Genomic DNA, 15846 nt, shown 5'->3' with positions numbered 1-15846 from the left:
GCCCATCTGGATTCCATTCCATCTTCCTTGAGGGCCCCACCCTCATCCCGGCACGTGATGACGTAGGACGTAAGGACGCCCCCCCCGCCGGTAGCCATCTTCGTGCATAGGCAAACTTATTGTAGCTAGACTGTACAAAGTATATCAAGATATGCCAAATATTGAGCTTAACTTCACCTGTTTGAGAGACGGTGGGTCAGCTAACCTGTGGCTAAGAATTACAATTAACTGGTAGACAACTGGTAGACAACCAATGGGACTGTATATTTTCCTAGTTGGGGAGGCTTCAGAAGGCCAGATTTGAATTGAGACTTGAAGGCTAGGAGTTTCCTTGACCTTTTTTGGTGTGCGGGGGAAGTCTTTACAATAGACAGGAAAATAGATAATAAGGGGACTATTATGTGTTGTGTCATGGAGGACCATGTGGAAAAATATTGGGAGTAATTAACAATATTGAATGCTGTTGAGAAATTCAAATTAGTTGAGAACTGAAAATGTCATTCTTGTTTTCTCAATGTGTAGTCACTGATGACTTTCGTGAATGCAGTGTTGGGGTAATGGGCCTGCAAATAACATTGAAGTGGGTACAGGATTGAGCTGAAGATAACAAAATGGCATCCTCAAGCAGACAATTTTTCTTCCAAGTTTAGCTGTGGATGCTCTCATCCACATCAGATGGTATGTAGGGGGAGTGAAGGGTTAAATGAGGGTTTTCTAGTTTTGGTTTAGTTCTTTAATGGGCGATACTGAGCAGCTTAGAGGGGGTAGAGATAAACTATGTAGGGAACCTGAGGGAACAGTGAAGGAATGATAGATATTAAGATAGCGAAAGCAGGAGGGAATGAGTGCCAAAGCATAAATGGGAGATTAGGACTAATAGATTAGATACTAACAGAAACAGCACTTACAGTGCTTTGCTATTCAGAGTACTCCACAGCTTCTTTTGAGAGTTACAGGAAATGCAGACTCTTTGGGTGTCCTTATTAAATCAGAACCCGAAGTTCACAAGAACTCCCAGGTGATTCAAATGTACATAAAGTTGGAGGAGCAGTTCTCTACCATAGCTGGAGGAAAGAAGGACAGTGGGTGAGATATAGTAGGCTACTAAATTTTGGATCAGAAAGATGAAGGAGATGTAACAGAGGGTATTCTAGCGTGAGCTACAAAAGAACAATTGTGTTTTGTGGTCGATGATCTTTGTTTTAATTTTAGAAGAGCATAAAGTAAAAGTGATCTGGGAAGTGACAACAAGGAAGTAGATGGACATCCACCCTGTATCCTGTGATAAGAGAAAATAACTAGGCAGTATTGGGGAGACCTTTAGGAAAGTGATAGCCTCAGTAAGCCACCTTTCAGTTTAAGGAAAAAGATGGAGCAAATTCCCAAAGAAGACAGTGTACACTGGGAAAGTTTGATGTTTATGAATTAGCAATTGCAGAGGCAGAATCAACCATCTCTATTTTTCCCTTCTCTTTCATTTCTTCATTTATCTGTGCTTACTTATAGCCATTCTATCTGAAACGTGTAAGTGTAAAAGAATAATTTCCTCCTAGCTAGGAACTTTAAGGGTGAAAAATTTATATCAAAACATAATTTATTGATTCTGTAGCTTATAACTCCTCTTCATAAAAGAGATGTACTAAATGCAATGAACCAATCTTAATTTAGTGATTTAAAAAAATCCTACCCTTTTTAAGGTTGTTGGCTATTTGGTGCAGTCATTTTCTACCTTATTTTGACTTTCATACCCTTATTTTTTTATGTTTAACTTTAGGATTATTTTCATTATCCAGAAGTCATATGCTGTATTATGTTACATAGTCTTAGTTAAGTAACAGATCTTTGCATAATTAAGATTAAAATTGAATATCAACAAAATTCCCAGAATTCATTTTATTTTAATAGTGACATGAACTTACCTTAACCTTTTTGCTGGCATGTGAATACAGTATAGTGTAGTGCCATTTTTAAAAAATGAGCTGCCATTATCTAGAAACTTCCTGTATTGGCACTGTGGAACATGGTTCTCAAAGTATGGTTTGTGTCCATCTGCAAAGATTTAAAAACTTTTTTGTGAGCAGTTTTTTTTTTTTGTAGTTACGTGATTTTTATCTCATAATAATTAATTTGGCTATAAGAGTCGGTGAACATTTGATTACCTTATCCAAAGAACATCCTTTTAATCAATTGGGTTGAGCTTACTTTCTGAGGTTTCAGATGCAGCTGTATGTGTATGGGTTTCTTTCTCCTGCGAAATAGTATGAGAAAAATGTTTTAGGAATGCTATTATAAATATCAGCTGTTCTTGAATAAAGGAAAATAATCAAAATGAATGCTAAACCTATTCTATCACAGTTCATTTCACTAAGCAAGATTTTAGCCCCTATAATATACCAGACACTGTGGGTTACAGTAGTGATATCAGACATGTTCTTTCCTCTTAGAGCTTACATTCTAATGAGAGAGACAAGAATTAACCAGATAGTTACACAAATGAATGTATAATTACAACTGGGACAAGTACTGTGAAATGAATACTGTGAGAATGTATAATAGGTGGATTTAACTTGGTAAGGGGAGGTTACCCTGAGGGAGCTTGAGCTGAGTTTTGAGGCATAGGTAGGCATTTTATAGGTGACCTGGGGAGGAAGGGGAATTTCATGCAGACTGAGCATGTATCACTTTTTAATCTCCTCTTCAATTCTGCAGCTCCTTACTTCAGGCCCTCAGAATTGTCTTTTACAGTTTACAACACACATTGTAGCTATATGAAGTATTTCACAGAGGGTAGTCCATGCTTCCTAAACTATGTACTGAGGCACCCCAGGAGCACCACAACAAACTCACAGGGGCACTATCATGGGATATTTTAAATTTTCAAGGCCAACACAGTGACATCGGTTGGACACCGTGCAAACCACTATCTTGAGGTAGTTCAGAACTTCTACACATTAAATTGTACTTCATTCCTTTTGACATCGTATCTTTGTGAGGCTGTGTTTTTGTAAATTGCTGTAATAAAACACAAGGACTGTGGGAAAATTACTGTAGAACAGGAATGAGGGTAGCGGTTTCCAAGTTTATTCCAAAGTTTGAGAAGTTATGAAGTGCCCAACAGATGTGCACATCCCATTAAGAATAAAAAATGTTAATGTATATTATTTTTTAAATAGCTACTAAGTTGTTAGGATAGACAAACATAAGTTTGGGTTTAACTGTTTAATAAATGGAACTGTTAGGTGTTTCTTTTAGCTTGCAACACCATGAAAAAATTACTGAGACACTAGGAACGCTGTGAACTGAGAAAGTTTGGGACCTTTGGCATAACTAAATCCTTCATTTAACAGGTGAGAAACTTCAGGCCCAGAGAGATCAAGTGCCCTGCTAATCATAGCCTAGAATCTGGGTCTTGTGACTTCTGCCCCAGTCTAAAATGTATAACTTATCTGACTTTGAACTGTTCTGATTCATTTATTAAAAATAATCAGTTTACACATTGCTTGCTTTTACTCCTAACACTGAAGAACAGACATAGACATCTAAGGGCTGTTTCTAAATGCTTAATGTCTTCTTTACTTGCTTGGATACAACAGTGTCATAGAAGCCACAGAGAAGTAATTAATAGATAATGCTAATCTTAATTCTGACAAAGAAACTACAAGATAGGAATAATTTGTTATTAGTCAAAATTATTTTTATTCACTTATGGATAATGCTTTGTTGCAAGAAACATTTAGGTTTTTAACACATGAAAGTACATTATTAAAATGTTAACATGCAGTAAGTTTGGATTTCGATTTCTTTCTTTCCGGACTTTTAATTCTCACGAATTTGAAGTTTGATTATGGGGAAAGTTATAAAAAAGTTTTATGTTTCACATGCTAAGATTCATGTCTAATTTATTAAACATTTTATTAAAATATATATGTATAAATATCATTTTTACTAAAATCCATTTAACTTTGGAGATAAATATATTTGAAATCTACATAATACATACTTTCTGCATTTTAAATCATGATATAGAAGAACTGAAATTAAGATAAAATACATTTATTTAACAAAGAAAATTATTAACTTGATAAGAACAGCTTAAGGAAATGTAAATTATTGTAAAATGCTGACCTAAAATATATAATTTAGATTTGCTAAACTTTAAAAGGCTATCATTCTTATTCATATTAAGAAACAAAATGTATTCTTTACTGAAAATATTTAACAAATTTAATTAATGTGTGGACAGTGGTTCTCAACATTTGTTGCATATTGTAGTCACTTGAGAACTGTAAAAATTACGGATCCTTGGCTCCACTACAAAAATTTTTATTTAATTTATCTATGTTGTGTCCTGGAATCGGGATTTTACAGGTGATAGAGGTATTGTGGTTATATACCTCTATCATCTGTAGAGGTATATACCTCTAGAATAAAGAGAAGATCCGTATTCTCAGGAAATGCATGCTGCAACAATCATATATATATATATATATATATATATATATATACACACACATATATATACACACACATATATATATACACACACATATATACACAATTATGAAAGGTATACAAACATTTGTGGTATTCTTTCAACTTTGCCATATGTTGAAAAATTGCACAATAAAAACAAAAAATAAGTGCAAAAATAAATAGCCATGTACTTTCAAGTTAAAAAATTGAGAGACAAAATATCTGAAGCCTGATAATTGTTTCCATGGGAGGTCAGGACAGATACATATTAGGCACTCAGCTTTTATGTAAGATAAAGCTTCAGACCTTGCTCTAAATCTTGATATTACAGGAAACAGATGGAAGATAAATTTTAAAAGATTCAAAGTTTCTGCACTTCTCCATTTTGAAAACAAAGTTAGAATCCCAAATCTCCATCGTATGGCCTCCGTGGGCTGAAGAATATGTGTAGTTAGTTGTGCATTTCAAGAATTTAGCTGATTTATACTAACCACAAATTATTCATTTTGCTGTATTCACCAGTTATTTATACTAAAATGCTAATAGTTTCTAATACCTTACGAATACCTTTTTGCTTGTTCTTATGCATTTGAAATTTCTCCTTTATCTACTTTCCTGTATATAATCACTGACTTTTCTAAGACTTTATAATGTATCAGTAGACAGGATTTATGTCTATAAGGCTTACATGCTAAAATAATAGCTTAAAAAAAAAGTCTGGAACAAATGTTAACTTGTACTGCAAGTTAAAGCTTTTCACTTTAATGCTATGCAAAACAGCTGCATAAGTAATATTTTTAGGACCCTCCTCACTCAGACCCCATACCAAGCATCAGAAATACCTGCCATTACCTGATTGGTAAGTTGATGAAGGAGATCTGGTTACATAATTAATCAAGGGGATATAGCTGAGGGTGGAGTGTCCTGTAAAACAGAATGTTCTCCACCCTTCCCTCCTGAAGCAAGTTGTAGGAATTTTCCTTGTAAAACCTTAAACTTTAGTTGAGTGGCCTTCCTGCCTGAATGTAGATGGAGCTCCCATCTGTCTTCACAGAGGCGAGGGCTTCTGATGAAAATGAGTAGGAAGGATTCGATGTATTCCCAGATCTTGGACAGACCTCTTACATTCTTTTAATCCTTGCGTTAGGTTGAATTCATTTTGGTTATCTGAGCCTTTAAATAAATTACATAAACAAATATGTTTCAGAGAAAAGCATGTGAATCGAATAATTATTTTGGGATACATTGGTATTTAAAGAAATACCAAGTAGATTATAATGTAAACAATATCTAAACTCTTCAGAAACCAGGGTTTTCAAATATTCATTACATATTTGTGTTGTATTTTTCCATATTATTTACTTATTTAAACACATTTTGTGAGTGGTCATATTTATGCCAGTGTTTTGTATAATTCTTTGAAGCAAATCTCCCCTATAAAAGAAAGTCGACATACACCTATATTAGTAAAAACACCAATCTGTATCCCGTTAGAGTGCTTTGATTGTATATGTAAAGTAAATGAATGATATAAAATGCAAACTTTGATTTTTTTAAGTTACTCTTGAACAGTTCAGACAAATGTTAATTTCAGTAAGAACTGCATTAACAAGATGATGAGAAAAATGGAGGTCAGTAGAGGGTAATTCAATCCCCCAGACCATTTTGTTTTAATTAGTATTTGCCTATTTTAGGATATAAAAAAGGTTGACATTCTGATAGAATTTTCTCAAATATTTATAAACATGCCCTACATGAAATATTAATAAAAAAGATAGCCTCACATACAGCAGTTTATTCTTAAAAAGTTTGTTCATACTGAAGGTATTAGCCAATTATGAAGTAGGTCGTGGTTTTTAGGCACACAAACACTCAGTCCTTCTAAAAGAAATGTCATTATCAGTCAACCTAAAGATGATATTTTTTTTCAATAATAATAAGAAATAGTACTTAATAGCTGTAACTTAATAGCCCTTTTCTTACCTTTTAGTATCTGCTCAACAAGATGAGGAAAATCCATCAGTACACAAAGTGAAATATACTTCTCAAAACTGAGCACTTTATGTCATTACATCTTTAGGGTCAAGTCTCTAAGTGGCAATTTAAGTTTTATTTGGAAACTATACTCCTCAGTAGATGACTAGAATAATAATGGTTAATTTGGTAATAAACAATAGCATTGATTTAAGCCAGTGATTTCTGAGTTCTATATTACTATATGTTATGCTCAGAAAAAATAGATGGCAAATATCTGTCACCATGAAATTAATACTTAATTTTTCATGTTTTCTACACATCCTTTTAATTAATAGTCAAAAAATAAGAAAACAAAACAGTAAAGGAGTGTCAAACATTATAATTTTCCAATTAGCTCTTACTAGAGTCATGTACACCTCATTATTTTACCTAAAGAATAATGAAAAGCACTGTCTTTGACATTGAAATATATGTCCAACATAAGTCTGTTTAAAAAGCAAGTACACACACAAAAACATATATACATTAAATAATATATATAATTACATATATATAAAATCATTATAAAGGTAACTTCAACTTCTGTAGTTTACAACTTATGGTCTTTGGTCATTTCTTTTTGTTTGTTTTTTGTTTTGTTTTGTTTTTTGAGATGGAGTCTGAGTCTGTCACTAAGGCTGGAGTGCAGTGGCGCGATCTCGGCTCACTGCAACCTCCACCTCCCGGGTTCAAGCGATTCTCCAGCCTCAGCCTTCCACGTAGCTGGGACTACAGGTGCATGCCACCACACCCAGCTAATTTTTGTAATTTTAGTAGAGATGGAGTTTCACCATATTGGTCAGGCTGGTCTCGAACTCCTGACCGCAGGTGATCCACCTGCCTCGGCCCCGCAAAGCACAGGGATTACAGGCATGAGCCACCATGCCCGGCCTGGTCATTTCTTATAAGATACTAAATATGTGGGATAACTGAGATAGGGGTATATTTTTTAAGTTCTACTCTGTAGCCCACTTACCAAATAATACTGCTGACTTTAATGTAAAAGATCCTTCAACAAAAAAAATACTATCACAATTTTTAATTATTTTTCTTTCTAATCTGAATGAATTTAGAAGTTAAATTGAACTTATTATTTTAGTTTCCTATGTAAAAAGCAAAGGAAAAAGCCTTATTGTGTGATCTCTCTAATATACCCCTCAACATTTATATGTGTGTATATTATATATAGAGGGGTGTGTGTATATGTGTGTGTGTGTGTGTGTGTGTACACAGAGAGAGTACATAATGACTTTCAGGAGTGAAAACAGTCTTTTACAAAAGACGGATTCCAATGACAAATAGAAATGTTCAGAAAAATCTCAGGATCAATTGTTTTCTCTAGTAAGCACCCCAAACTTCTCTTGAGGTTAATCACAGCCTTCACTGCTTTGTGTGCTGAATACAATAGTTCCTTTTGATTTAAAAATTTGCCAACTCTTATAAAGTTAACATTCTGTATCTAATGAATATGTGGAGATAAATAATCTGTGATACTGATGTAATCTAACCTACACAAGACTCTGATAACGTCTTTATTTGATCCTTAACAACCACATACATTGTTTCTTTATTATATTCTTTTCTATATGCTCTTAGCACAAAACTACTAGATCCACTTGATCTAACAACTTTTGAACAATAATTATCTCCTTGTTTAAAGAGCGCAATCAAATCTCTTCTAACTACAATCATGATATGTACCTTTTATTTATATGAATTTAATCACCTCTTTAATTTTAACATAGTATTATTGCTTAAGTCTAATCAGAAGTGTTAGGTAGTAATTTCTATTTTTCTCTTAAGGTATATGTTAGGAATTTTTGTACTTAGGTCATTGTATGTACATTTAAAAATATGTTCCCCAAATTACTTTAAAGTGCATTTGAAATGAAAGTGATGATTTAATTGAATATGAATATTACTGAGGCATTATATTTTTTCATTTTGTCCAAATACTTGCATAGTTCATATTTTTTATTTTAATATTAAAGTACAAATCTAGGAATATTTGCTTCAGAGAGCTTTCATTCTACTTTTATGTGTAATTAGAATTCAAGGGGATTTAACATCTGAAATCTTTCCTTTTTTAATGTTTTTCTGTATGTGGTCAGCAGAAAACAAAATAAAGATAAGGTGCAAATATTGCCATATTGGTAGGTTTTACCCCAAAGAAGAAAAAACCACTAATGCAGTCTCTAATAATGTCCTTTCCCCCATTTTAATAAGAAGGTTTGTGTTGTTCTGACATTAAATGGATTAAGCAGCAAGCCTGCTGAGAAAAATACTCAAAGGTATTAAACCCTAGCAGTGTTGGTTTAACTGTAATTACTGTAAAATAAGATTAAGTCTGAGTTTGGAAGAAGAACTAGATTTGACATAAGACTAAAAGGTAACAATGTTCACAGATGCCTGAATTAATGCTTCAGTGAAAAATATAATTAGCACAAGATTTGAAAATATGTCTCCTTTGGCAAATGTCTTCAGAGAGTAATCAGTGCTGTAGACTGATGTAGTGGAAAGAGCACTGGGCAAGTGGCCAAAATCTTTGAATTCAAGTTTGTTGCTCTAGCACTCACAAGTTCTGTGACCTTGGATAAGAAATTTCTAAAACCTTTGAATCTCAGTATGGTGGATATGGCCAACTGGCAACCATTTGCACTTTTCCATACTGTGTATTTCTATACTACAGCAGCTGGAAAGCTAAAAACTAAATTTTCCCAGATTCCTGTGCCATTAAACTTCCAAATGTAAATAAGTTTCATCCAATTAGATGCACTTGTTGAGATTTGGAAGCGAAAGTCAAGTGGAGGTCATCTTCCTGCTGCTTCCATTGTTTTCTGCTAATAAGTGAGATTGTGGAAACATGATTTTTCTGTGATGGGTTCCAGCATCCAAGTTCTAGGGTTTGAGAGGCTGTAGGGGTGTGAGCAGTAGTGGCTCCCTGATCTCTTAATTGTGGCTACAGTGGTGTGTTTTTGAAGTCAATAAATTTTATAGTGACTTCTGAAGTCCCCACTTTTCTGATTGAAGCAAAGGTCATCTTTCTCTAATAAGTCAGTTCTACAGTGTTATGGAAACATTTCTGAATTCCCAGCCTAGAGCCTCTCTCTCTAGCCTTCCCAAAGATTTAGTAAGCATTTTATTCCCTGTTTTAAATCTCTATTTACTTGAAATACCTGAAACTTATCTGTTTCCTGTACTAAAACCTAACTGACACGCATGTGCAAGTTTCATTCATACCTTACAAAGTCTTTGAGAGGATTAAACCATATTAAGCCTATTTAACATTGCTTCCTCTTTTGAAAGGTAAGTATTCATGATATGAAAAGCAACTATCAAAATTGTCTGGTGGCATTCTCTTGTCATTAATTTTGCTCAGCTAATAAAGTCTAAACACAGTTTGTGAAGTATTGGTTCTCCTGGGCAAATAATGCAGAAGAAACAATTGCATATTCGATTGGTACCTAAATTTTATAAATCTCCAGTTCTAAGAATGTCTGTGAGTTTGTATGATACCTTTCCTATAAATGAATAGCTTTCACTTCAATTTACATTTTACTAGTATTTTTACTTTTTTTGCAGTGGTCATAATTAGAAGCACTATGGCTAATACTGTAAGTGGAAGTGGACTGACATAACACCATGTCTGGCAAGATTTTGAGCAGATTTGGAAAAATGTTGCTCTGTGCTTTGATCTTATACTTTCTAAAGGAATAAAATAATTCTCCTCCCCCTTTTCAATGAATTTCTTTTTAGAAATATGTGTTATATTTATGGCATCAAGAGACTTTTTCACCTTTAAACTAGCCCACATATTCAGCCACTATTAAGGCACCGATGTGCTTCATGTCAGTTATTTCCTGACTTGATTTGTTGCCCTCCTGTTTCAGCCTGGCTTCTGGATCTTGTCTCCATTTCTGTCTGTGGCTTCTTCTTTGGCTTTTTGATTTGTAATCAGTCTTTTATTCTGCTTCTCCTAAAAGGGCTCATCCCACTGACATTTTTTCCCTTGAGACTTTCTTAGGAGGTGTGTGTGTGTGTGTGTGTGTGTGTGTATCTCCTAAGAAAGTTTCCTAAAATATATATGTGTGTATATACTTTAGTTTTCATCCCTCAGGACTTAAATTCAGTTGAACCTTGACTATGAAAACTCTTCAGTTTTCCTCAATAGGTGAACTCAGAAAACAGGAGAATTACACTAAGTGCTCATTACTTTCCTAGGTAATTTTATATATTGGACAGAATAAACTACATCAAAATTTCCAGTGCTCTGTGCATGAAAGCTTATTCATTTACTTCCACATATATAAAATTACATCATACGATGGAATAAAGTTTTCATCTGTCATTTATTTTTATTTATTTTTAAGACAAGATCTTGCTCTGTCACCTGGGCTGAGTGCAGTGGCACAACTACAGCTCACTGTGGTCTCAACCTCATGAGCTCTGTAGCTGAGAAAACTTGGGATTGACCAAATAATATAAAATAATATGAAAGTAATTTTAAAGATGTTTAACCTCAACAGTACAATATTGAAGCATATAAATTCAAGTTAAGTATATAAATTTAGCTCAATTCAATGCACATTGATTAAGCACTTAAGATTTCACCAGCCTATTCTTCAATTACATGAGAAATGTGGCTTATTGATTAAACGTCTTAAACAATACAAGATAAAATTTAAGTTATTGTGAAGAACATATGGCACAAGCAAGTACTGCATGAGATGGATCTTGTAGAATGGGTACAATTTAAGTAAGTGGCAATTAGGTTTTCTAATTAAACATGATAAAGTGAGAAGTATGAATCTGACATATTGAGGAAATGAAGAAAATTAGTCTGATTGAAGTGGAAGGTATGCGTTAGGGAATGGGGAAAATGCCGTTAGATAAGAAAGCAAAGTTAGATTAGTTGATGGGGTATCTTAGGATTGATACTTAAAATTGATTTGATGAACAAGGAGAAATTATGGGTTCTTGAGAAGGAAACTTATGTGTATTTAGGAAAGAGTTTTCAGAACAGTTTGTGGTAGTATTTAAGATGGGATGGGGAAATTGGAGGTAAATCTAAAAATCAGGAACTATTTCATTAAGGTTAGAATTAGTCAATAAATGATAGCTGGAGCATGTGCAACATAGTGAGACCCTATCTCTATGAAAAATAAACAAATAGCTGGGTGTGGTGGCACGTTCCTATAGTCCCAGCTACTTAGGAGACCGAGGTGGAAGGATCACTATATTTTGTGTTTTCTGCTGACCATATACAGAAAAACATTTAAAAAGGATTTGGGATGTCAAATCCTCTTCAATTCTAATTACATATAAAACAAAAGTAGAATGAAAGCTCTAAGAAGAAAACATTCTTAGATATGTAAATTAATATTAAAAATATGTACTATGCAAATAAAATATATTTTTTCTTTTTTTTTCCTTTCTTTTCCCAGTGTTGTGAACTACTTGTCATGGGATAACCAAAATTAAACCTGGAATCTCAGAAGAAACAAATTGTTTGAAGAAGTTGGATGTGCTTTAAAATTTTTAAATTTTTCATTCAACTAAAACTTTGTGAACTGTTTCTTGGTTGTGGTCTTCTCTAAATTGTAATCTTTGGCATTCACTTCCAAAGTATCCCCCACTAAACTTCATAACATTTATTGTGTCTCTTCATTATTAAACTTTGATGAATTTACAGAGTGTCTTTTGAAATTATGTTCTTGAGAAAGGTAAGTTCCCTAAAAATCCCACCACCTCAGGAACAGAATTTTCTAAAACTGTTGTATCTACCTAAGTTACCTATTTTTGTCTGGAGTCCACTTGTCCTCAAAACAAAATTAATGTTGTATTCCCTTTTGGTCAAGGACACATTAAACATTTAGTGCAGCATGCACATTTTTCAGGGATGTAGAATCATAAACAATTATTTATATACACTTCTTATGACATAGGGTGACTTTTACAATGTGCTGTGCTATTTAAAGTTAAATGTTCACCACTACATATTGTACCTGTGAAAAGATTATAGGTTAGCTTTGATAATTTAAAATATTTTTGCTACAGCCAGTAGCTCTATTATCGATGATATGAAACTCTGACGTTGTTGTGATTACATTGTATTTTTTCATATCTGTTATGTGATATAGCAACCAACATATTAGTCATAATAATAATTTGGTAATGAGTTCACACAGTTATTGGATGGAGTGCTGTGTCCATCCCTAGGTGTTTGTTATTGTAGTGATACTTATAAGAAGTACAGCTTGGTGTACCTACATTAGCGCAAATTTCACTAGTCAGGAAAATGTGGATAAAGTGGTCCCTTTGATTCATTAGCCCTATACGAAGTATTTTAAAAAAAATATTTTAACAGATTTGTATCCTCTTTCCATATCTCATATAAACTGTAATTATTTTTAATTCCCCCAAATGAATGAAAGCCATCTTAACCATTCGATCCTTTAAAAAAAAAATAAGAATTAGTATTTATCGATTACAGGTCCTGTGCACTTTACATACTTTCTTTAATTTAGTCTTACAACAATGCTATGTAAAAAGTACTTTTTGAAAAAATGAAATAAAATTTATGTACCATAACATTTATCACTTTAGTGTTCAGTTCAATGGTTTTTAGTATATTCACAAGATTACAAAGCTATCGGTACTAATTCCAGAACATTTTCATCATCCCAAAAAGCAGCTCCATACTCACTAGCAGTCACTACCCATTCCTCCTTCTGCCAGCTATTAGAAAACGCTGATCTATTTTCTGCTTCTGTGGATTGGCATATTGTGGAAATTTCATATAAATAGGCTCATAAAAGGCTGGAGGGGTGGCTCATGCCTGTAATCCCAGCACTTTGGGAGGCCAAGGTGAGCAGATCACTTGAGGTCAGAAATTCAAGACCAGGCTGGCCAGTATGGTGAAACCCTGTCTCTACTGAAAACACAAAAATTAGCCAGGCATGGTGGCGGGCGCCTGTAATCCCAGCTACTCAGGAAGCTGAAGCAGGAGAATCGCTTGAACCTGGCAGGCAGAGGTTGCAATGAGCCAAGATCGCACCACTGCACTCCAGCCTGAGTGACAGAGGGAGACTCCATCTCAGAAAAAAGGCCGGGGTGGGGGTGGCTTATACAATATATGGTCTTTTTTGATTAGCTTCATTCACTTACCATCATGTTTTCAAGCTTCGTCTATGTTGTAGCATGTATTAATACTTCATTTTTTATGCCTGAATATTATTTCATTGTGTAGATATACCACATTTGTCTATTCCCTTCATCAGTTGATGGGCAATTGGGTTGTTTCTATTTTTGGCTATTTTGAATAATGCTGCTATGAATATTTATATACAAGTTTTTGTGACAACATGTATTTTCATTTCTCTTAAGTATATATCTAGGAATAAAATTACTGTGTTATATGATAACTATATGTTTAACTTTTTGAGGAACTGCCAAACTGTTTTCCAAGTGGCTATACCTTTTTACATTCCCATGAGCAACATATGAAAGTCCAAATTTTTCTACATCTTTCCCAGCATTTGTTATTGTTGTCCCTTTTATTGTAGCCATCTGAGTAGGGAAAAAGTGATATTTCATTGTGGTTTTGATTTCCATAATATGAGCATGTTTTCCTGTGTTTATTGGCCATTTTTTATTGTCTTTGGAGGTATGTTTATTCAAACTCTTGGCTCATTTTTAAATTCGGTTATTTTATTATTGAGTTGTAGGGGTTACTTATATGTTCTGGATACTAGACTCTTAGATATGTGATTTGCAAATATTTTCTCCCATTCTGTGGGTTTTCTTTATACTCGACAGTGTTCTTTGATGCACAGAAGTTTTTAATTTTGATAAAGTCCAATTTATGTAATTTCTATAATTGCTTATGCTTATCACTGCTTGTACTTTTATCATCGTTTGTCCAATTTGTCTAATTTTTTTAAAATCATCGCTTGTTATTTCATCAATTTTATATCCTATTTAAGAAACCATTGTCAAAACTGAAATCATAAAAATTTGTCTCTATATTGTCTTTTAAGAGTTTTGTAGTTCTGGTTATTACATTTTAGATATTTGATCCACTTTGTGTTAATTTTTGTAAATTTTGTGAGGTAAGGGTACAACTTCATTCTTCTGCATCTGGATATCCAGTTGTCCCAGCACTTCTGCTGAAAAGACTATTGTTTCTCCCATTTTATTACGTTGGCACCCCTCTCCAACATTAATCATTGCCATCTTCTTCTTGAACAGACTGTCATGGGTTTTCTCATACCTCTTCCAAGTCTTTTCTTATTTTTTTTTCTTTTTTTAATTGTGACTTTTCTGAAATCTAATTTCTTACACAAAAAATTCTTTTACCAAGCAAGCAAGTTAGAAAATATCACCTTATTCATAGCCCCATATAATAGTTTCCCCTCCGTATATGTGTCAGCTGGTCAAACAATTGAAGAGTTAAAGTCAAACTTCTAGAAAACAATGTCAAAAGTATACATAAAAATGTAAAAGCTATCCATATTTTGTGGAGCATTTATGTAATATTACTTAAATGATATTTATGTATACAGAAAATGGCCATATCAAAGATACATTATATTGAGGTTTTCTGTCTCTATAAAGATGCTCAACATCAAAGGCAGATAAAGCTTGAATACTATTCATTATACAAACACTTACTGAATACCCTGCCATATGTTCTCGGTAATGCACTACCATCGCTGGTGCAAGAGAAACCTAACATAGCTCCTCTCCCCAAGGGATTTATCTAGGAATGGAGAAAGATCAGTAAACAAATGATTACATCCAAGCCCTATGGTAAGGGCATAAGTGTTATAGGAGAACAGGGAGGCAAATTCACTAATTTTGCCTCAGTGAATTACTTAGAAGGTGACACTCATTTGAATAGGTTATGAAAATAAAATAATTCTCCTAAGAAGACAAGAGGGACAAATGAATTTCCAGCCTACTGGATGACATATACAAGGCAGAGAAGCATGAGAGGAGAACATGATGTATTGAAGAAAGGATCAGTAGTCTGGTGTAACTGGGTGCTAGACTGTAGATGGAGAATATGCTGGCAATTGAGGACTGAGATGTAGGTTGAGGCCAAATTATAAACTGAGCTAAAGAGTATGGACTTGGTTATTGAGGCCACTGGTAATTGCAGAGGATTTTTAAGTAGTAGGTGATCCTGTGCTTGCCATAGTGTAAATGTTATCGCAATGACCTGCTTCCAACCATGAACTATTAAAAGAAGTACATAGTGATAAAAACTTGGACCCTAGAGACAGACAAAATCAATTCAAATTTGGTCTTCCCAACTAAGTTATTACATAATTTTAAGTAGGTTATGTAATTTCT

The 15846-nt window shown here is 33.9% G+C and overlaps 2 long non-coding RNA genes across 2 annotated transcripts in view; both read left to right on the top strand.

The window, feature by feature from the left end:
* LOC129398399 (uncharacterized) overlaps positions 1-15846 on the top strand; it is a 232678-nt gene that overhangs the window by 1003 nt on the left and 215829 nt on the right. The gene's annotated exons all lie outside the window — the stretch shown is intronic.
* LOC134730768 (uncharacterized) lies at positions 60-12178 on the top strand. The gene is made up of 2 exons (XR_010112724.1): positions 60-191; positions 11934-12178. It is a non-coding gene; the product is annotated as an uncharacterized LOC134730768 (long non-coding RNA).

This window comes from Pan paniscus, chromosome 6 (assembly GCF_029289425.2).
Source record: "Pan paniscus chromosome 6, NHGRI_mPanPan1-v2.0_pri, whole genome shotgun sequence".
Taxonomy (NCBI): Eukaryota; Metazoa; Chordata; class Mammalia; order Primates; family Hominidae; genus Pan; species Pan paniscus.
The sequence above is the reverse complement of the archived record's forward strand: the minus strand, read 5'-3'. Positions and strand labels throughout refer to the sequence as shown.